The sequence below is a fragment of the Poecilia reticulata genome, unplaced genomic scaffold (assembly GCF_904066995.2).
Source record: "Poecilia reticulata unplaced genomic scaffold, P_reticulata-male-v2 Scaffold_32, whole genome shotgun sequence".
NCBI lineage: Eukaryota > Metazoa > Chordata > Actinopteri > Cyprinodontiformes > Poeciliidae > Poecilia > Poecilia reticulata.
In genome coordinates this window covers 202,881-225,401 of record NW_027675130.1, presented here as the reverse complement: position 1 = coordinate 225,401, position 22,521 = coordinate 202,881, and the positions used below count along the sequence as shown (strand labels likewise).

The 22,521-nt window shown below is 44.5% G+C and overlaps 1 long non-coding RNA gene across 1 annotated transcript; it reads right to left on the bottom strand.

The window, feature by feature from the left end:
* Positions 1 to 5,411: 5,411 nt before the first annotated feature.
* On the bottom strand, positions 5,412 to 6,575 carry LOC145550312 (uncharacterized). The gene is made up of 3 exons (XR_014086215.1): positions 6,427 to 6,575; positions 5,810 to 5,846; positions 5,412 to 5,629 (listed from the first exon to the last, which is right to left on the bottom strand). It is a non-coding gene; the product is annotated as an uncharacterized LOC145550312 (long non-coding RNA).
* Between the last annotated feature and the right edge of the window lie 15,946 nt (positions 6,576 to 22,521).

Genomic DNA, 22,521 nt, shown 5'->3' with positions numbered 1-22,521 from the left:
TCTCTGAACTTCAGAAACTTTCCGATACAGTTCTGGTTCTCTGTCTGGATCAGGAAGCTGTGCCGAGATGTATTTATCAACAAAATTACACACAGTTTGATCGTCTGACTCATCCAGCTGTGGAGCTCCTTCAACCCATAGCATCGCATGGATGTGTGGACTTCCTCTGTGCTGAAACTCAACTCTGTAAAAATAGTCAATCACTCTTCCCAAAGGCTGAGCATCTGACAGCAACAAATCTCTGAAAAGTGCCTCAACTCGCTTATCAAATAAACGCATGCAGGTGACAGGATTGGATCGCAGAATCTCAGACTTGGCGGTCCAGTCAAGAGCGTCGACATCAATTTCCTCACCTTGTTGCCTCTTTATGGCTTGAATGATTTCAGGCCATCTGAACTCTGCAGCTGAACACGTGACAAAAAACAGGGGTGCCAATTTGACGAATTATACTGAACAAGTCTTTTGTTGCTCTGTTCCAGTATGCTGGAGTACCTCTTAGAGGTTGCATGAATCTCATGGCGTCTTTATTTCTCACCAGTTTCTCAACCTCTCGTTTGTCCTGCAACATACCTGAGGTTATTCTGCGACCATCTCTGGTTCTGGTCTTTCCTTTTCGTAGCTGAATCGTCATGCTGTTGTTAGCCAAGTGTATCTCTGTCACAAACTGTGCAAAAAACAAGTATGTTGGGTCTCTGGCAAAGCGATTATCAACATGAAATAGCCGTGACTTGAAATATCCACTTGGTGTCACTTTAATGAGTCTCCTTGTGTCCAAAGTGTTCTCTGATGTTGGAAATTGTACCGGGAAGCTCATGGATTCCAAATTTGGGGTCTTAAAAAGCTGACGGGTGAATGTGATTGTGCCGGCGCCAAGCAGTATGTACTTTCAGAGAAACAAAGTATCTCTTCTGATATGTCAGGAGGCTGAAGGCATGATTCTATAGCAAATCCTCCATTTGGCAAATCACCTTCTTCTCCGTCATTCATCTGTGGCTGGAGTTGTTCACAATCATTGTCCTGATCATTTTCAGCCTCACATAAAGCATTTTTCTCATACTCGTCAATTTCCATCAGATCTGCTTCATCATAGTCATCCTCATCCATACTTACTTCGCTATCATCGTCATCATCATCATCATCATCATCATCAGGAAGTGTAGGGTCACAAAGCTCAGCTTCATGTCTAATATCTATCTCCCGATACTCTGGATGAATCTGCTTAAGTTTTAATAATGCAGAGATTAGTTTAGACCAGGTTACTGTTTGAAAAAGCTGATGACCTCTGTAGGACAAACGTCGCTTCAATTTTACTCTCATCACTTGTGACTCGCTCCGAAGCCTGGGCAAGGCATTGACTGTCTCTTGGAGCTCTGATGGTACACACACAAAATTGCCCCTTATTAATCTTTGTCTGCCTTTTGGAAGCGGAATTATTTTTGCAAACGGTATGCACTTAGCAATTAGATGTCTTTCCAGAATATTCAAATCTGACAGTTCACTGGGAATTACTGCCAAGTCAAGTTTGTTAGCTACTGCTAGCGGTGGCATGGATCCTTTCTTTAGATGTCTGTGGCACGTGTGACAAATCCACTCTTGACTTCTCTCATGAGGAACTGTACACTGTCCATCCATGCAGCCTTCATCACAAACATGAATGTACTTGCCTGTCAAACACTGTTTAACCACATCTGGTTTCTTTATATAATTCGACCTTTTACAGAGTTCAACTTGGTTGGGAAACGAGGACTTGTGACAGACAGTGCACACATAAGTGGGGCCAGCTTTTATATTTGATCTGAAAACTGAAATGGCTTCATTAATCAGTCTGTTCTCTGGCGTATTAGTTTGTGCAACATGTGTTTCAAGATTCTCCGTTTCTCTCTGAGGGAATCTTTTCATCTGTCTGTATTTTCTTTTTACATTCAGTGCACATCTGTTCTTTTGCAGCATCCTGAATGAACTGTCTTTATTGTATTTGTCTCTCATTAGGGATTTCATCAGTTCTTTGTGTCTGAGCCTGAATTCTCTGTTTTTTGCATAAAGCTCAGTCATATAAGACCTCTGTCTCTGTCTAAATGTTGGATTATTTCTGTATAAATTTCTGATGTAGCTTTTCTGTCGTTCCTGAAATCTAGGATTATTTCTGTATAAATTTCTGATGTAGCTTTTCTGTCGTTCCTGAAATCTAGGATTATTTCTGTATAAATTTCTGATGTAGCTTTTCTGTCGTTCCTGAAATCTAGGATTATTTCTGTATAAATTACTCACATAGTATTTTTGTCTCTGTTTAAATTTTTCATTCTCTTTGTATGCTGTTCTGATGCGTGATCTCTGTTTCTCTTTAAACTCATAACTCTGTCTATACAGATTTTTCATGTACAGGTTTTTCTTCTGCTTCCTTTCAGGGTTGTTTTGAAAATTCCTGTGAGAATAAGATATTTTCTTTGCTCTGAAGGACTCGCTTAATGCATAGTTTTCTCTTTCCTTCCTTTTTTGATTCTCTTTTCTTTGTTTCGGTATCTCTGCCTTAAGTAGTCTCATCTTCATCTTTTGTCTTTTCGCTTTAGGGCACTTTGACAGTTTCAAAGACATTTCCAAAAGAACACTTGTTGCATTTTTTGTTTCACTGGAAATGGGGAGTACTATATTTTCTTGTGTGACAGACGACATAAAACTAACTGCATTAGATACACCTTCAATTACATCATCAGAAGGACCACTTGCAACAGGACACATGACTTCAACATTGATGTTTGACTCAAGAGCAGGAATGTTTTGTGTCAGGGAAGCAGACTCAACCTCTTGCTGAACAGCAGTTGGTGTCTCGGATTCATTTAACAGTGGAGAGGTGCCAACTGTGTCTGAAGCGTCTCTCTGGTAAAATGAGAGGGGCTGGAGTTCAAATGCACAAGATGATGGAACATTAAGCATTGTGTACACTGATTTTAATCTGTGAATCATGTCACTAAGACGGGAAAATTTCAGCATCACTGCTGTGCCAAAGTTTAAAAGATTGCATGTCATTGACATTCCATTTTTGTTCCTTTTTTGTGGGTCAAAGTATCCATACTCACAAAATCTGCTTCTAAAACCCCAATGGCCAAGCCTGACATGATCAGCAGCCCATATTGTACATCTGATGACAATTGTCTCAATGCTTTTTCCAGGCTTGGAAAACTCTGTCCACCTCCAAATGTTCCACATACGGGTACTGGAGTCATGGCGATCTGATATGTTGACCTGCGTGCCAGTACCTCATTTGGTAGTTCATCAGTTGCCAAATGGATGCTACGAGGAAATCTTTCTCTAGCCTGTCTGTACACGGCATCACCTTTATCCAGAATGAGGTCAAGATCTGGTCTGGTAATTGTTTCATTCTCATGGAAAAAAGCCAGAAAAACCAAACTGTTTGCCATACACTGACTGTTCCTGTATTTTCCATATTTTAACGAATCTTGACTCCGTGAGGCACACACATTTATCACTGATGGCTGAAGTTCTACATTAACTCGAGACTGCTGAGCTGAACCACGTCCCCTTTTCACCATGTCAGCATAAGACATTTGTGATGCACTTTTTGTATCTCTTGCATTATGCTGAAATACTGGTTTGGCAGTGTTTCCATTAGATAGTGTCACAGAGGATAAACTGTTTTCACTTATATTGTTTACCTGCTGTCGTTCAAAAGACTCTCCAACTGACTTGTTCTCCGAGTCAGTACCTGTCACTTTATCGCTCTGAGGCCATTTCTCCTTCTGCCATCTGAGCTTCTGAGCCTGGGAACGCTGATTCTTTCTGGGCATTGTTGTTTAGACTTCTGGACAGGTCAGGCAGGAAACAGCAACTCCAATGGTCGTTGTTGATCTTTTTATCTCAAGATAAGCAGATACAACACAAAACTACACCAATGCACTTACAATCAATGTATTAGTGTTGAATAGCTAGTCAGTACAAACCTGTGAACAAACCTGAAGTTCAGTCCAACGTCAGTAGCAGCAAGCAGGAACACGAATTAGGCAGCTCAGATAAAAACTGAGCTTTACTTCAGTCCAATTGGAATTTTGTTCAATAAAGATTTAGCTCAGAAGATTAATTTTCAGTTTTTAAATGTATACAGATCAAGTATTTAGTTGATCTGTTTCAGAAATTATTTAAAATAGAAATTATAATCCAATTTTGAAATAGAAGTGTTTTTAAACTTCAAGTCCAAATCAGATTACTCAAAAAGACGTCTTAGAAATATCAAAGTTTTACGTTTTTTCTTTTTACTGTTTTTGACTTTATGCCAATAGTGCTCTATAAATATATTTTGTCAGACAAGACCAGAGCTTTACTTAAGTCCAATTAGAATTGGAGCAATGTAGTTCAGCAGAAAGCAAACTTTGCTTTCAATTTCAAAATTTATACAGATCAAGTTTTTAGTTGACCTGTTTTGAGTATTTATTTTTGGCCAATTTTTACATGGAAGCTTTTCAAACTTAAGAGATAACTCAAAAATGACGTCTTAGATGTGTGAAGCTTCCCAGTTATTTACTCTTACGGTGGAGAGAGGTAGACAGGAAAGACAGAGCAGTGAGAGGGGAGATTCTCTCAGATTCTCAATGATAGTCAGATGAGTTACTGATGAACTCGATAGAAGTAGGATTTCTCAAATATATAGCCACAAATCAATGCCACAAATTCATGTCACAAAATCAATAGAACTGTTCAGAGGTCACAGGACGTAAGATGTGAGTGGAAAACAGATCTAGTTACTGGTAAACTAGATTAAGAGAGACAGGCAAACATCAATTTGGCAGTAAACTGATGGTTGAAGAAATAAAGGGAACTCTGGTTACTGGTAAACCAGGCTCCTGAATTCGGAAAAACCAGGCCACCTATTGGGATGCTGGTTTTTGAAGAAATTCGTAGGAGAGTTTAGGGATGGGATAGTAAAATGCACAGTAAATGGTTTTCCAGATATGTTGGAAGGAAGAGGAAAGGAAAAAACACAGTTGGAAAATTAAAATGCTTCCGACAGTGGTTAGAAAAGAGGGTCCGTGGAACACCTGCGAGACAAAGAACAGCCAATAGACATCAAAATGAAACATTCTCAACAGAGCAGCTTCTGGGTCAGATTTCATCTGAAAAGGTTCAAACTGTGAAGAGATTCATACCTACTACTATTGTGAACTAAGCTTTGTGGTGTGAATTGGGTTGTTGCTGTGTTTTCATGACCTTTATTGAAATAGTTCAATGAATGTAGATTATGATATTCTTACTGAAATAAGATGCATCCCAGCATACCAACAGATAAAAGAGCCAGTTGCTTTAGCAGAATTTAATGTTGACTTGACCTTCTTCATCACAGAGATTAAAGTGAGTGACAGAAAACCTCATCATGAGTCCAGAAAACAACTCAGAGGGTTGTTGCAGTACTGAGTCATGTTTCTTACAGGGTTTTGGACAACAGGGTCGTCATGTGAGCATAACCAACATATCCTGTTTGAATCTAATTTAAAGCAAATGTTTGTGGACATGATTTTATTCAAATTGTGTGTGAGTCAAGTTGGATCAGCTGTGACAGCTCGGCTGATCCACGTTGAAACATCCGCTCACCAGGGAGAAAGGTGTTTGGGTCCACTTCTCTCTGTGAGGGAGAGTAGAAACAGTTTGTTATTAGCTGACCAGAAAACCTTCAGGAGTCCAGAACACACATATCCGCTAAGGTTCTTTGTCCTCTGTACACAAGCTGCTTTGATCTAGACATTTCTGGACGTTTCAGCTAACTTTTTTAAATCAAATAAAGCCACATGCTGCTAGTACTCACCTCACTGAGCAGAATTTGGTGGAAATATCTAGGTTGTCTGAAAGGAGGGAAATAACAGTTAAATTTATTGAATTTATTTAACAAAGGCACATAGACAAAACAGACTAACGTAAAAAGCAGCAGTCCTATGTTTGCATCACTCTGCTTCTGCTGTGAGCATCTGACCCTAATAGGGCCATTTTAATAGTGCGTTTGAAATTCTATTGCAATGAAGAGTTGGGAGTGACACTATTACCTTATTTATGTTTTCAGACAAGGTTCTGTCTAAGAGGATTTTTTAAAGACATCGAGTCTGTTTTTTAGATACTAAGATTGTAATGTATATGGATTTTAGACAGCTCATAAGATCACCACCTTGTTACACATTTGTTTAGTGCACAAAGATGGTAGCACAGTCCAGAAAAAAATATTTCAACAAAATGAGGAAGTTTGCTAAAAAGCTTTAAATATTTTCAGTCCAATTTGTGAGATTTCTGTGTTCATAAAATGTTGGTTCAGAATGAAACTGTCAAAAACATTCAGGTTTTCCACATTGTCACTGTCTAATTGTATATTTCCAAATTTATTGTTAAAAACATTTGCGCTCGACAGGCTGCTGAACTTTGCAATGTACTTACCAGGCAAAGAACGCTGGTGAGCAGTTTTCTTTCATCTGTGAAAAGACACTGTGTGTTATCTCACAATTATTGACTTGATCAGAAAAATACACAACACGTTGTGTATATTTAGGTGAATTCCAACAGTTAACACGTTAGAATGGTTTTCAGTTAAGACATATTGTAGGCGTCAATGATAGCATATCATGCTAACGGTCGGCACCCATCAGAAATAGGAGGGTTAGCGGTTTATAACTTCATTATGGTATGGCGATTCGTTAAGAAGCGATTATTAATATCTTTAAGAATGAAACCGTCTTTCATCTCTTACATTTTCTGATTATTGCAAGCCAGCTCTGCACGTCACAACCCAAGAACAAAGCAACGTTTATCGAACAGCCTCTTAACGGCTGACAGTCCGTTTCAGTTGAACTGAAAAGTCTAATCAACTCCGAGGTTACCGTAGCAATTTTATACATATTTAGCTGAATAGAAGCTGATCATGAAGACAAATACTAACATACATGGTTATAAATTAAGTCAATTGGAAATACCCTCTGCAATCTGAATGGACAGGTTTTCATACGAGTGATACCGTCAATTTTAGCATATGCTAATGATTGTTTGCTATCAGAAAAAAACTCCGTATAGCGGCTTTCAGCTTTATTAAGTTACAGCCACACTTAAGAAGCAATTATGTAATAACTATTTGACAAGGAAACCGTCTCTCATTGTTTAAAATTTTATTATCACGACAGACCCAAATAACACACCGCTTACCTGTTGGGGACAAACGAAGAAGTGAGAACGTAACGGCAAAGAACGTCACGTCATGTGTCAGAGGCATTCAGGAGGACTCGGATATTTCCACTTCGATTACGACTGTGGCTTTTACATGCTTGTTAAATCAATTCAAGAAAGATTTGGCACCAGTCTCATGTACAATTCGGATTTTGAAATAAACATTTTGAACTGCATTTATTTTTTATCGAATTAGAATTTTTATCGAATTAGAACATTCAAAATTATATAGACTAATTATTAATTCCCTTCGTTACTTATGCCTTACTGTGACTTTTGTTGAAAGTTAAAAATGTATTGGCATAAATTGTTATTAAATAACACTGCTTCTTCATCACTGTCATAAAAAATATTAAATAGAAAATAAAAATGTAATTTACTGTGGGAGAGGCGCTCATCAAATGCTGGTGACGTTCATTGAACGCCACTTAAAGCCACTCAACTGCGCATGTCCATAAAGCCGTGGCAGGTTAACGTGTTCTTGTTTGTGCTCTTGTTCTCGCCACAGACATAACAACTAACACACTAAAGCAGGACTGTCGGCAAAAGCGGGCATTGGGAGAAATTATCCACCTCAGAGTCATGGTCACATCCATACTTATAGGTCTTTTTTTCTTCATCCCGCAGTTAATAAAATTAACGGCGGGCCAGATTAGGATTACACAAAACCACAGGTGCAAACCGGAGGTGCAAACCATTTAAGCAAAATTTAAATAATTAGATTCAAAATCAGATATACTCCTTATTTCCCTTCGTTACTCATGTTTTACTGTGGCTTTTATTCAAAGTTCAAAATGTATTAGATTTAAGTCTTATTAAATAGCATTGCTTTTTCATCACTGTCATGAACAGCGTTCTGTTGATGAATGACCGCTCTCACTAGTTGTAGCTGACCAGATTTAGGGCGGCCATCTTGGAGCGGTCCACCCACTCAGCGTTATGTGTTTAACAGTCACGATGACGTATCAGCCCATTTAATCCATCATAACACGCTTTTTTGTTACTCGAAACCATATTCAAACATCTGTCAAAGCTTTATAAGCAATTGTATTTTTTAAGTATGTTTTTATTACATAGTTCAGCATATTTAAATATGATTAGTGGCTATAACAATAGAATAGGAATAGAATATTCTGATATTGATGTATGAAGAACAAATTACAAAGCACAGCCGTTCATAAATTAATAATTTATTTAGTAATAATGTAACCTGGTTGGAATTCTCTTTTATTATAATTACACAAAATGTCTTCTTTTGGTTATTTGTCTTGTTCCTTATCTTACTGAAACACCTCTGTCATTGTTTTAACCGTGCTATTTATATATATATATATATATATATATATATATATATATATATATATATATATATATATATATATATATATATATATAATGTATTAGATTTAAGTCTTATTAAATAGCATTGCTTTTTCATCACTGTCATGAACAGCGTTCTGTTGATGAATACATATATATATATATATATATATATATATATATATATATATATATTGTCGAGGAATCTGGTATGAGTGTGAGATCTGTCCAGGTATACGCAGAAAAATGGAATAAAGACCTGGGAAATAACAAGTATACCCTGATTAATGATTAAAAGATGATTATAAATGTTAAGTGATTATAAGGTGATGATACTCATGCCAATGAAGCAATGTCTGTGATGTATGATTAAAAACATATACTCTGTACTTTTAATCAAATGAATGTTATAATAATGTATGCTCTGTATGCTTAAATCCGTTAATTCTACTACATTGTGAAAGACTGAAGGTTACATTGTGGAGTTAACAATAAATAACATAACTCTGTATGGTTACCATATATTACTAAAATTGTGAAGACTGAGGAAAGGAAAAAAGCAAAAAACTCTTCTCACTGAGCGAGAGGTGGGGGCGAGAATGGAGCCAGATGGCCGGTGAGTAATAGGCCTTGGGAAAGTCAGGCCGCCCGGTCTTGCAGAACGTCAGGATGATAAGGCAGATAGGCGGGTTCCAAGTCAGGCAGCCCGGCCTTGCAGGATGTCAGGATGATGTAAGGAAAATAGGCGGGTTCCATAGAAACACAGTGCATAAATACTGATGGTCGAAAGAAAAAGATCGTACTTCGTCTCCGGCGCAGAAGAGGAGCCAGCAAAGGGAAGCAAACTAAAGGCCAGCAGAGGACTACACTCGGGACCGAGGAAAAAGCTCAAAGACTTCACGCCGATAACAAGGGACAAGTTCCACCGGCCACCAACTCCGGTTCCAGATTCGACCGAATCCTCTGCCTCTACCCAACGCTCTCAACCCCGGTGCGGCTGACTTGGAGAAGAGACGGAGGTCCTTCAAAGACAAGGAGTCTGCATGTTCAATGGAAAGCGTGAGCCTTCTCTCCGCTTCTCTTCAGTAAAGAGGACTTTGCTCCGGCTGGACAAAGACTCTGACCAAGGACCTCAAAAGATTACAGCTGCCGAGACCAATGACCATCGGGTATGAGTTAACCAGCTTCTCCCAAAGCCTCGCTCAGTGAATTTAGTGAAACAGGTTAGGAATGAGAACAAGGAAAGGAGGTGATTAATCCTAGTTGATTTCATTATATTTTGCTTCTTTTATAACTCTTGGAAATTAATTTGTTGTTATATGCCCCTGCTAAAGCTTGCTTAATAAACTTGTAATTCTAAAATTCTAATGAGGATTGTGAACAGTGAGTTTAATTGTGTCAGTCTTAATTATTGTTGGTTCTCCTAAATATAGTAAAACAACATACATGATGCTAGAGACAGGGTGGCTTTGTGTTTTCCTCTGGTGAGTGTTAAAATAATGACCTTGGGACTTAACTCTAAGTCACTAAATTTAATCTAGCCGTTAACAAGTGCCGTTATTTTAGGAAAGGAGCTACCGTTAACAGGAGTGGTTGTAGGGGTTATGTCGCTGTGAGGGCTACTCAGCGGATTGCCCCTCAACTGTAAAAGGTCATAACTTCTGGATCGAAGGTAGTCAGAGCTAGACGAGTCCTTTCCGACCCCAGTTTAAACAGATAATTCTCCACAAACTATCGCTAGGGTAAGACCCAAGTTTCTGGGGGTTTTCCGGACCTGTTAGACAGAGAACTGGGCAGTAGTGAGTCCAAAGAGTTGTGAGGAGTGGGCGGGACTTACTATTGGGTAGTAACAGACATGGCGTCCCTGGGTGGGCTCGACCCTAATGAGTAGGAGGGCCCTACTTTGACCAAGTCAGTAAAAACAGACGAGAGGGTCTGAATAGCTCACTTGGGAGACCAGCTCTTAGGAAATAGAGTTGGGAGCGACTGATGAGGCTTATCAGTCGCGACCCTTGCAGTAACTGTACAGCGTGCAGGCGAGGGAAAAGCTTCAGCTGAGGACGAACGATCGCATCCGGAAGGGAAGCCAGTAGCCAACCTAGCCTAGACCCATCCCTGCTCTACGGTACCCTGAGAGGCTTTGGGGGATAGGCGACTCGGAGACAAAGACAGTCATGGATGATGCAGATGAGGCATCAGGGCTCCAGCCAACATCGGACATGGAGCTGGAGACCAACGCCACCGGACTTGAGGGGGAGGAACAACCCCCCCACTCCCAAACAATGATATGGCGAAACCCAGTAAGATTGATACCGTTAGGTGACGGGTTTGACTCCTGGACGACAACGTGCCAGCAGATGCTCGGCCAGGCTCACCACAGCGGGGACCTGGAAATGGCGCGCGGCATAATGGAGGCAACGCTGAAGGTTCACCCAAGTTACAACTGCCCCCAGCTCGAGTACGGTCGTCGGCTGGTGATCGTCAAGTGCCCGCTGGGGGTCACCAAGAGAACAGAAGTTAAAGAATGGTTGGAGTGGTTCGCCGATCTCCTGGATAGATGGCCGGAGGGCAAGTTACGGATGGCCTACAGCCCGTCCAAGCGGTACGACGGCATAATGAAATTGGCGACATTGGCTGCCGGCGTAGATGGGATCCTGGTGGAACCTTTTGCCCGACAAACGTCCCGCTACACCGAGTGCGCTCAAGTCCTGCAGAGAATCGGATTATACAAGAAAAAGAAAGAAGAAGACCAAGCCCGGGAACCGGCAGACTCGGAGGTATCGGAAGTCCCTTCTCGGCTGGCCAGCCAAGGCCCGTCACCTCGGCCGGGACGGAACCTGATAGACCTAACGAAGGACGACGACGAGGAACTTCAGGACACACACTCTGGGCCGTCAGACCAGGGGGTCCCTAGCGGATCACCGGTCTGGGCGCCGACCAAGGAGCAGTGGGATAAGGCGATAAAGGAATGGGCCGCCTGGGGTGAACCGGGAAATATGCCCCTGCCGCGGGCCCACAGCACGGAGAGAAAGGCACCAGCTCCTACGCAGCCGACATCGGGAGACAGCTCGGACGACGAGGAGAGCGACGCGGACAAGGGCAAAAGAGGGACTTATAGCCCCAAGAAAAAGACTCAGAAATCAAACACCCGGAGAAGGCCCCGAGAACTGCCCCCGCTGCCAAAAAAAGCACTCAACATCAAAATGCAGACTGGGCTCAAGGTGTATCAACTCATCGGAGAGCCTTGGGGGATCGAAGGCGACGGGTTGATCGTATTCACGGATAAAAAATACAAAGTCCACAACCGAAAGTTCAGGTCAGAACTTAAACTCCAGGCTGGGGACGATTACCAGAAGGATCTGCACCGACTGAGAGCTGCGGACAGTAGGATGACGGATAGGGAGGTAGTCACATTAAATGGCTACAACCTGACCTATGGGGAGATTATCCTGGTCCCTGTTGACGCTTATAAGAAAGGAGATAACCTCGAAGATTACCGGAAGAAGATGTGGCACGGCTTGGAGCGGGGACTTATAACCGCCCATAACCGACGCATGAGAAGGGTTGTGGTGAGCGTGCAAGGACTAAGGTCACCGGATCTGCGGGGAGACACTGCCCAGTCGGTCGCGGAGAGAGGGGTAATGTCCATAGTCACAACTACTGGCCACTTCTTCACTATGAGTGAGGTGGTGGTAGTGGTTGACCCCTACCTACACCAACTTCAGACCGAGCAAGGTGTGCGGAAGGCTGCAGAGACGGAGAGGCAGTACCGCGCCGAACGCCAACCTCCGGAACATTAAATGGCTACAACCTGACCTATGGGGAGATTATCCTGGTCCCTGTTGACGCTTATAAGAAAGGAGATAACCTCGAAGATTACCGGAAGAAGATGTGGCACAGCTTGGAGCGGGGACTTATAACCGCCCATAACCGACGCATGAGAAGGGTTGTGGTGAGCGTGCAAGGACTAAGGTCACCGGATCTGCGGGGAGACACTGCCCAGTCGGTCGCGGAGAGAGGGGTAATGTCCATAGTCACAACGACTGGCCACTTCTTCACTATGAGTGAGGTGGTGGTAGTGGTTGACCCCTACCTACACCAACTTCAGACCGAGCAAGGTGTGCGGAAGGCTGCAGAGACGGAGAGGCAGTACCGCGCCGAACGCCAACCTCCGGAACATTAAATGGCTACAACCTGACCTATGGGGAGATTATCCTGGTCCCTGTTGACGCTTATAAGAAAGGAGATAACCTCGAAGATTACCGGAAGAAGATGTGGCACGGCTTGGAGCGGGGACTTATAACCGCCCATAACCGACGCATGAGAAGGGTTGTGGTGAGCGTGCAAGGACTAAGGTCACCGGATCTGCGGGGAGACACTGCCCAGTCGGTCGCGGAGAGAGGGGTAATGTCCATAGTCACAACTACTGGCCACTTCTTCACTATGAGTGAGGTGGTGGTAGTGGTTGACCCCTACCTACACCAACTTCAGACCGAGCAAGGTGTGCGGAAGGCTGCAGAGACGGAGAGGCAGTACCGCGCCGAACGCCAACCTCCGGAAACCAACGACCACCCCTGGGGGGTCCAGGGAAATGACCTCCCAGATGACACTCCGGTTGGACCAGCTAAAGTCATCAGGACGGCGAGAGTAAGATTGAGAGCATATCCAGTCGAACCGGCGGACAGGGCAGCAGAATATATCCGGAAGCTCTCGATCGAACCGGAAGACGAAGAGCAACCAAACCGTGATATGGACAAGCTAAAGAAGGGACCCCAGGTGGACGTTGAAGACGGAGTTACAAGACCAGCAAAGATTCAGCCGTTGAATGCCCCCTGGAATACACCCCTTCGACAGGCGCAGTTTAGCGACATCAGCGACCCAGAAGAGGAGCAAGGGCAGCAGGAGGGCGAGGACCGTGCGGAGGAGGGGGAAGAAAGCGAGCATGAGAGCGCTTTTTCCGACCCAAGACTCCCCCTGGCTAATTACAAACCACTCCGAACGGGCCAACATCGAGGAAAGAAGAATGAAGTGGAGGTGTATGACATCGAAAGAACCTCCGAAAGACTGGCGAGAGACATAACCTGGGGCCCAGTTCAAGCCAAAGATGGGAGACGGGCGTATGTACCGGAGGTCGGCCAAACCGACTATCAGGTACCACCGGAATGGTCCAGCCGCCTGGAAGACCGAGTTACCCTCGGGGTCGAGGCGACCGTGGGAGAGTGGGCCAATATTCTGATGGCGCCCTCCCGTCCCACGCTGGCGGTGTACAATTCCCTGACTTCCAACTTCAGGATGAACTACATTGGAATCATGCACGACGTAATGCTGAGGCGTCTAAAGAAAGCCGCCTTCAAGCATTCCCGAGAGACTCAGCAAAGGCTGGATGAGGTGTCCGCCGACGAGGAAGAGCCACCAGAAGCCTCAGCAGGGCCATCGCCACGGAGCCCTGTGGCCCCTGGGAGGGAGCCGGCTCCACCGGTTGCCTCTGGTGCCGGCCAAGACGCTTATGCTGAGCTCAAAAACCTCAGACTGGTGATCAGAAGAAAGAATGGGAACGAGAGCAATGAGGAATATTTGAAGGACGTCTGGCCAACCGTATTGTCCACCACCACCCATGAGGGGGCTAAGAAGCTATGGCTGACTAGTGTGACTGCGGATCCGATGGTTGGATCAGAATCCGCCCAGAGTAACTACGAGCGGTTGGTGCTGGAAGACGCGGACGACGAAGAATCTCAAGTGAAAAGAGCCAGGGGGCGGCTCGACAAAGGGAGTCGGTTGGAACCCCTCTGGCACACACTCAAGCACACCATCCCCCCGGCAAAGTATGTGAAAGTGCTGCGTGATGTGACGAGAGGCCGAAGGGGAGAAATAGTGTTTGTAAAGATGCCGATTAGAGGCACCACAATCGCCCAGATGGATGTGGCCGTGAAAGGATTCGACCTGGAGCAGCAGTACTACGAGGAAAAGAGGAAAAAGGAGGCGAGTCAGCCAGTGAAACCGACCAACAGAACAAATGTAAGGCCACCAGCCAACTCCCAAGGAAGACCATCACCCAACTTCCAAGGAGGACCATCACCCAGTTACCAGGGCAGGCCACCGCCCAACTTCCAGAACAGGACGTTTCAGCCAAGACCACAAGGACCGCAAGGGAGACCAAGCGGCCAGCCAGCACCCCCGCGCCAGCCGAGAGGAGGCCCCTACCTCTCGGATGAGGAATACAGAAAATTAAGCCCTGAGCAGAAAACGGCTCTCCGCGTTGCCCGTGAGAATGGGACCGGAGGGCCGCCACAGTAATGACGTCCAGGTCGCGGGTCACGCTAGAGAATGCCTACTGGGAGGGAGACGAGATCTACGCGAGAGTGGAAGGAGTACCCTACCTAGTGGACACCGGAGCAGAGGTGTCGATGACCCGCAAAGACCTAAAAACAACAGGACACCTAAAAGTTCAATTTGCCAACGGAAAAATAGAGAAAATGCCGTATGGAACCTGGAAAGGAGTGGTATGGATCAAAGGTCCATACAACCTCCTCACCGTCAGAGACTTGGAAGAAATAAGTAAGAAAAAGTGTAATCATCGTGCTCTCGAACGAAGGTTGACAAGTCTAAAAGCCAGACTGGTGAAAGTCGGCCCGACACAGACAGGACCAGAAGCGCAAGGCTGGTACAAACCAGTGGATATACCAGCAGTGACGGAGCAGAAAATCGAAGAGAGTGACTTCTCCCCGGCTGGGAGAGAGAAGTTGCTTAAAATCATCGCCTCGGCGGAGGTGGCCAGATTCAAGAACGATTGCGGAGATTTGGGCCAAAGGTTTGTGCACCAGATTGAAGGTGGGGTGCACCCCCCTGTTCGACAATACCCCCTGAATCCAGGAGCAGTCGAAGAAATGGACAAAATAGTGAAGGAGCTGAGTTCCCTGGGAATCATCAGAGAGGAACTCAACCCCATCACAAACAGCCCCATTCAGGCGGTGAAGAAACCCGAATCGGCAGGAGGGGGTTGGAGGCCAGTAATCAACTTTAAGGCTCTGAATCGGAGAACGGTGGCAAATAGAGCCAGCCTGATCAACCCACAAGGCACCCTTAAGACACTACGGGTCAAGAAATTCAAGTCCTGCATCGATCTGGCTAATGGATTTTTCTCTCTCCGCCTCGCGAGACAGTCCCAGGGTAAGACAGCATTTACCCACAAAGGCAAGAGCTATGTTTGGCAGAGATTACCCCAAGGCTATAAAAATTCACCGAACGTTTTTCAGTCAGCCGTGATGGAAGTACTGGGAGACGTGGGGGCAACTGTGTACATAGATGATGTTTTTATTGCCGATGACACCGAAGAAGAACACTTGGTAAGGTTACGGACTGTGATCGAGAACCTCACCAAGGCAGGACTAAAACTGAACTTGAAGAAGTGCCAATTCGGACAATTCCAAGTGAATTACTTGGGATTCCAAGTCACGTCAGACTTGGGACTCTCGGATGGGTACAGGGACAAATTGATGGACATTCAGCCCCCTCAGTCAGAGAACGATCTGCAGAAGATATTGGGACTATGTAACTATGTCAGGGACCACGTACCCAACTACCAGAAGTATGCCAGACCATTGTATAACTGCCTGAGGAAAAAGGTGGAGGACGAAGACACAGGGCAGAAACAATGGGTTTGGACAGCGGCAAACCAACAGGATCTGGAGGAATTAAGAAAAGCGATCCAAGCCGCCGTGAGACTGGAACCGAGGAGTTTGTCAGAACGAATGGTGGCAGAGATCAGCTGTGAAAACGACGACGCTATGATCAAAGTGAGTAACGAGAACGGAGGCCTGGTTACTCTGTGGAGTTACACCCTGACTTCTGTTGAGAAAAAGTATCCGCAGGAAGAGAAGGAACTGGCGGTGCTAGCTCGATATTGGAGTGTGCTAAAGGACCTGGCACAAGGGCAACCGATCAAAGTCATCACACAGAGCCAGGTCCACAAGTACCTGCGCAAAGGCACCGTCGAAAGTACTAAAGCAACAAACACACGATGGGGAAGATGGGAAGACATCTTGCTGGACCCAGAGCTTGAGATCGGGCCAGCGCAGCCCCCGAACAAAAGACGACTGCAAGAGGCACCAGGGACATCGGGGCAGCCGGAGTGGACACTCTACACCGATGGATCAAAGAAAGGGTCGGACCACGTGGCCTACTGGGGGTTCATCCTGAAACAGGACGGTACAGAGAGGTACAGACAGAAAGGGAAAGCCCCCGGCAGCGCCCAAGTCGGAGAAGTCACCGCAGTGTTGGAAGGATTACTGGAGTTGGCCAAAAGAAAAATCAAGAGCGCCAGGTTAGTGACGGACAGTTACTACTGTGCACAGGCCCTGAGAGAGGACCTAGCCATTTGGGAGGAAAATGGTTTTGAAACAGCTAAGGGCAAGCCGGTGGCCCATAGAGACTTATGGAAGAAGATAGCTGAACTAAAGATGCAACTGGAGCTCCAAGTGGAGCACCAACGAGCCCACACGCATGAGGGAGCTCATTGGCGTGGAAATGATGAAGTGGACTGTTATGTCCAACAGAGAAAAATTGTCTTTGTCGGAGCCGAGAAGTGGGACACTACTCCCAGAGGACGGGAGGTCCCAGAAGAATACGTGGATGAGGTCGTGCGGAGCGTGCATGAAGCCCTTGGACATGCAGGCGTACGGCCTACCCGTAAGGAGCTGGATGAGCATGAGCTTTGGATCCCAGTGAAACAAGTCCAACGCGTGCTACGGGGCTGTGAAGTATGTGGACAATACAACGCAGGCCGCCGAGGGCAGCGGTTGGAAGGATTGACCATCAAGAGCACGATTCCCTGGGGCTCAGTCTGCATGGATGTGGCAGGCCCCTTGGGAATAACGGGAAGAAAAGGTGAGAAGTACCTTTTAGTGCTGGTGGACTCAATGTCGGGATTTGTAACTGTAAAAGCAGCCAGGAAGGCTAATGGCAACAGTGTTGTCGGCATGCTGGAACAAGTGTGCAGCGTCCTGGGAATCCCAAAGGAGCTACGTACGGACAATGGGACTCATTTCCGTAACGCGCAGGTTGACCAATGGTGCCAAAAGTTTGGCGTGATAAGAGTTTATTCACCCCCTTACACCCCTCAAGCCAACGGGGTGGTGGAACGGACCATTGGATTAGTCAAAGGCTGGATAGCTAAGAATGCTAACGACAGCAGCTGGAGCACCGTGGCTGTGGAAATAGGACGGGCCCTGAACGACAGGAACAGAGTCGACAGGCCCGCCCCATCCATGGAACTCAACCAACGACCGTTTGCCACAAAGGAAACGGGGCGGGGCTCCAGCGATAAAAAGGAGAAGCTGACGCCCAAAGTGCCATTCAGAGTGGGACAGCGGGTGTGGATTAAAGCAAGAGAACAACCTGTGAACGCAGCAGTGAAACCTAAGTTTGAAACAACAGACATCATCAAGCAAGTACTGGACAGGAATACAGTACTGCTGGAGAAACGGGGGATCCAAGGAGTTGAGCAGCTCAAGCCAGTTCCTGACTAGAGAGAAATAGAAGCCGGTGAAATGGCCAGTGCATCATGTATCGTTCCACCCTATCTCGGACTGGCCACCGTGAAAGGGGTGGTTGTAATTAGGAGAACAATTTCAGGGATCTGGGCAGGACGAGCCCTGAAGAAATTGGATTGGGCCAAAAATGGAGTCCTGTCAAACGAACCTGAAATGCTGAAGTGGAGTAGCACCAAAGACCGTTGCCCAGTATGTCTAACAGTCCTCCAGCTCCCCCTCACCTGGGAAGGACCAGGCCGCGACAAACCCTGGCGGCAGGAGTCAACGGCAGACGGGCTGCGAAGCCTCCCCGTCTCCCCGGTTTCGGTTATAAGCATAACGTTTTGTGGAAATTGCCGAATAGGATACCTGCCACGAACCCGGGTGATAAATCAATGGGGATGGCGAGAAGAAGAACCAAAAAGATGCCTCTGCCAGTGGGACGGAGAAAAACTGATCTACTGTGCGACCTGCGAGGAACAAATCCGCAGGGACGAGGTGACAGCAGCGGGACAGGCTGATGGCTGGCAGGTGAGAAGATACTACAGCTCCCTAAGATTCTTCCAACCTTGCGTGGGGGCCCAACCCACTTATGGGAGCCCCATACCCTCAGTATATTGGCCTCCAGGACTTTCAGCTCCCCCTAACACCCCAGAAGGACCCTCGGTCAGAGAAGACTGGATCTGGAGAAAAGCAGAAGGGCCGCATGACTTTCTTTGGGAGTCTGTCCACGCCGCATGGCCCTATGATCCTGCGCGAAAAGGTCATGAGGAGTGGGCGGGACTTACTATTGGGTAGTAACAGACATGGCGTCCCTGGGTGGGCCCACCCAGGGACGCCATGTCTGTTACAGACATGGCCATGTAGTAACAGACATTGCCATGTAGTAACAGACATGGCATCCCTGGGTGGGCCCACCCAGGGACGCCATGTCTGTTACTACCCAATAGTAAGTCCCGCCCACTCCTCACAACTCTTTGGACTCACTACTGCCCAGTTCTCTGTCTAACAGGTCCGGAAAACCCCCAGAAACTTGGGTCTTACCCTAGCGATAGTTTGTGGAGAATTATCTGTTTAAACTGGGGTCGGAAAGGACTCGTCTAGCTCTGACTACCTTCGATCCAGAAGTTATGACCTTTCACAGTTGAGGGGCAATCCGCTGAGTAGCCCTCACAGCGACATAACCCCTACAACCACTCCTGTTAACGGTAGCTCCTTTCCTAAAATAACGGCACTTGTTAATGGCTAGATTAAATTTAGTGACTTAGAGTTAAGTCCCAAGGTCATTATTTTAACACTCACCAGAGGAAAACACAAAGCCACCCTGTCTCTAGCATCATGTATGTTGTTTTACTATATTTAGGAGAACCAACAATAATTAAGACTGACGCAATTAAACTCACTGTTCACAATCCTCATTAGAATTTTAGAATTACAAGTTTATTAAGCAAGCTTTAGCAGGGGCATATAACAACAAATTAATTTCCAAGAGTTATAAAAGAAGCAAAATATAATGAAATCAACCAGGATTAATCACCTCCTTTCCTTGTTCTCATTCCTAACCTGTTTCACTAAATTCACTGAGCGAGGCTTTGGGAGAAGCTGGTTAGCTCATACCCGATGGTCATTGGTCTCGGCAGCTGTAATCTTTTGAGGTCCTTGGTCAGAGTCTTTGTCCAGCCGGAGCAAAGTCCTCTTTACTGAAGAGAAGCGGAGAGAAGGCTCACGCTTTCCATTGAACATGCAGACTCCTTGTCTTTGAAGGACCTCCGTCTCTTCTCCAAGTCAGCCGCACCGGAGTTGAGAGCGTTGGGTAGAGGCAGAGGATACGGTCGAATCTGGAACCGGAGTTGGTGGCCGGTGGAACTTGTCCCTTGTTATCGGCGTGAAGTCTTTGAGCTTTTTCCTCGGTCCCGAGTGTAGTCCTCTGCTGGCCTTTAGTTTGCTTCCCTTTGCTGGCTCCTCTTCTGCGCCGGAGACGAAGTACGAATCTTTCCTTTCGACCATCAGTATTTATGCACTGTGTTTCTATGGAACCCGCCTACTTTCCTTACATCATCCTGACATCCTGCAAGGCCGGGCTGCCTGACTTGGAACCCGCCTATCTGCCTTATCATCCTGACGTTCTGCAAGACCGGGCGGCCTGACTTTCCCAAGGCCTATTACTCACCGGCCATCTGGCTCCATTCTCGCCCCCACCTCTCGCTCAGTGAGAAGAGTTTCTTGCTTTTTTCCTTTCCTCAGTCTTCACAATTTTAGTAATATATGGTAACCATACATAGTTATGTTAATTATTGTTAACTCCACAATGTAACCTTCAGTCTTTCACAATGTAGTAGAATTAACGGATTTAAGCATACAGAGCATACATTATTATAACATTCATTTGATTAAAAGTACAGAGTATATGTTTTTAATCATACATCACAGACATTGCTTCATTGGCATGAGTATCATCACCTTATAATCACTTAACATTTATAATCATCTTTTAATCATTAATCAGGGTATACTTGTTATTTCCCAGGTCTTTATTCCATTTTTCTGCGTATACCTGGACAGATCTCACACTCATACCAGATTCCTCGACAATATATATAAATAGCATTTATATATATATATATATATATATATATATATATATATATATATATATATATATATATATATATATATATATATATATATATAAATGAGCTTCAAGAGATAGTCTTGAAGAATGGCTATGAGAATTATAAGAATTGCAAATATGCACTCTTGAGAATACATATTTTCTGAATGACTGCTGCTGAAATGCAAAAAAAGTAGAAAGACTCTTAGGTAGGAAGATTGACGCTTCGATTCATATATTAACAATAATTATATTGTTTTGCCCTTGTATCTGCTCTGATGCGTCTCTTCTCATCAACAGAAATGTTAATGGTTTTGTCATTTTCAATATTAACCTCTCGCTTGTTTGGGTTGTCATTATCTATTTGAGCAATACTCTCAGGTTTGGATTTCTCCTGCCTTTTTGTCTCTTATGTTATTTATCTACAATCAGGTTAGTTTACATGTTGTCTTCTGAAAATGACAAAAAGAAAAGCAAAATCAAGAGAACAAATATGAATTAAAATAACATGCCTCAGTTTTATCACTATTTAAAACCTCTCAAACCCGACTTCGGCAATCTCCGTAAAAAACCGCTACACGTGATTTTTATTTTTTTTATTTTTTTATGGTCCGCTAAAGGCTTTCATTCTTCAAAAACTATCTGGCATACAATTTTTGCCCAAAATGTTATGGTTTTCCGGCTAATTAAAATCAGCTGACGGATTTAAAGGGGCGTGTCCATTTACATGCCCTGTCATCAAATACGGTGTAGAAAGTAAATTTTCGGTCGGCTGACCGACAATGTTCGGTATGACTTGACACAGAGAAGACTCTTAACTTTGGATACTTGAAAATATTGGCTTTGTAACCTCACGTCAGGGTCGAAATTCACCTGAAACCCCCTCCCATGCTCTCTGAATGAATTTTTAGCAGCTCTGAATGAGGTGCTAACAACGGCGCTCCTGCTTCAAAGATCACACGAGCCAAGCTGATTACCCTCCCCGTTATCTTCCTGCTTCGTGCGTGGAAACTAAAAGCTAAATGGTGCGGAGGGGGATTTCTCCAACCTGACTGTGCAGAAAACCCACGTTTTGGGAACTGATAAAAGTGGTATTTTTTATTGTGATCTCTTACTTTATAGTAGAATTTATATAATTTTAATGCTTTGAGCGAGGAATCTTAAGTTTTGAGATGGTAGGAAAAATTTTGCTGCAATTTAGTCTCTGATTTGTGCGTGATTTCATCACAATGTGAGGAGTCATAGAAAGAGCTGTCAGTTCATTGTTATGTATATTACACAGTGCACAATGGTACATTTTGCATGTATATGGTGTAAATGAAGGTTTGAAACTTTGTATAATATATGGGCACAACTTCTGCCACAAACAGGAACTGCAATTTGTTTACATGTTAGCAACTTGCTAACCGACTTTTTTCAGATCTTTTTTCAGTAGCTGCGCTGTTACAGACTTAAAGAAATACGTGGTTTTCAGTTGTACTTTAACGTTTTCTCCCTTTACTTTTAAGCACAACACAGCAGGTTCACAGCCTCACCGTCAGAGTCTAATAACACAAACACCAAACACACACGCACACACACAGATATACATATACCTGAATAACCTGAAAAAAAGTCAAAAAGTGAAGTTTAATTCATTTTACCCCCTCTAGCGCCGGAAGAGTTGAGAATATTTAAAACAGGCAGAAAACGTTGTGAATTAATGCATGGAAAAGGGATATGATTGTATAAGTTAAATTTCATCATACTACTTTTTAGACTCACAATCACTGAATATGTGAAGGATTTCCACTTGTATATATATATATGGTGTAATTGTCATGACCAAAGTTTATGTTATATGAAGAAAGTGTCATT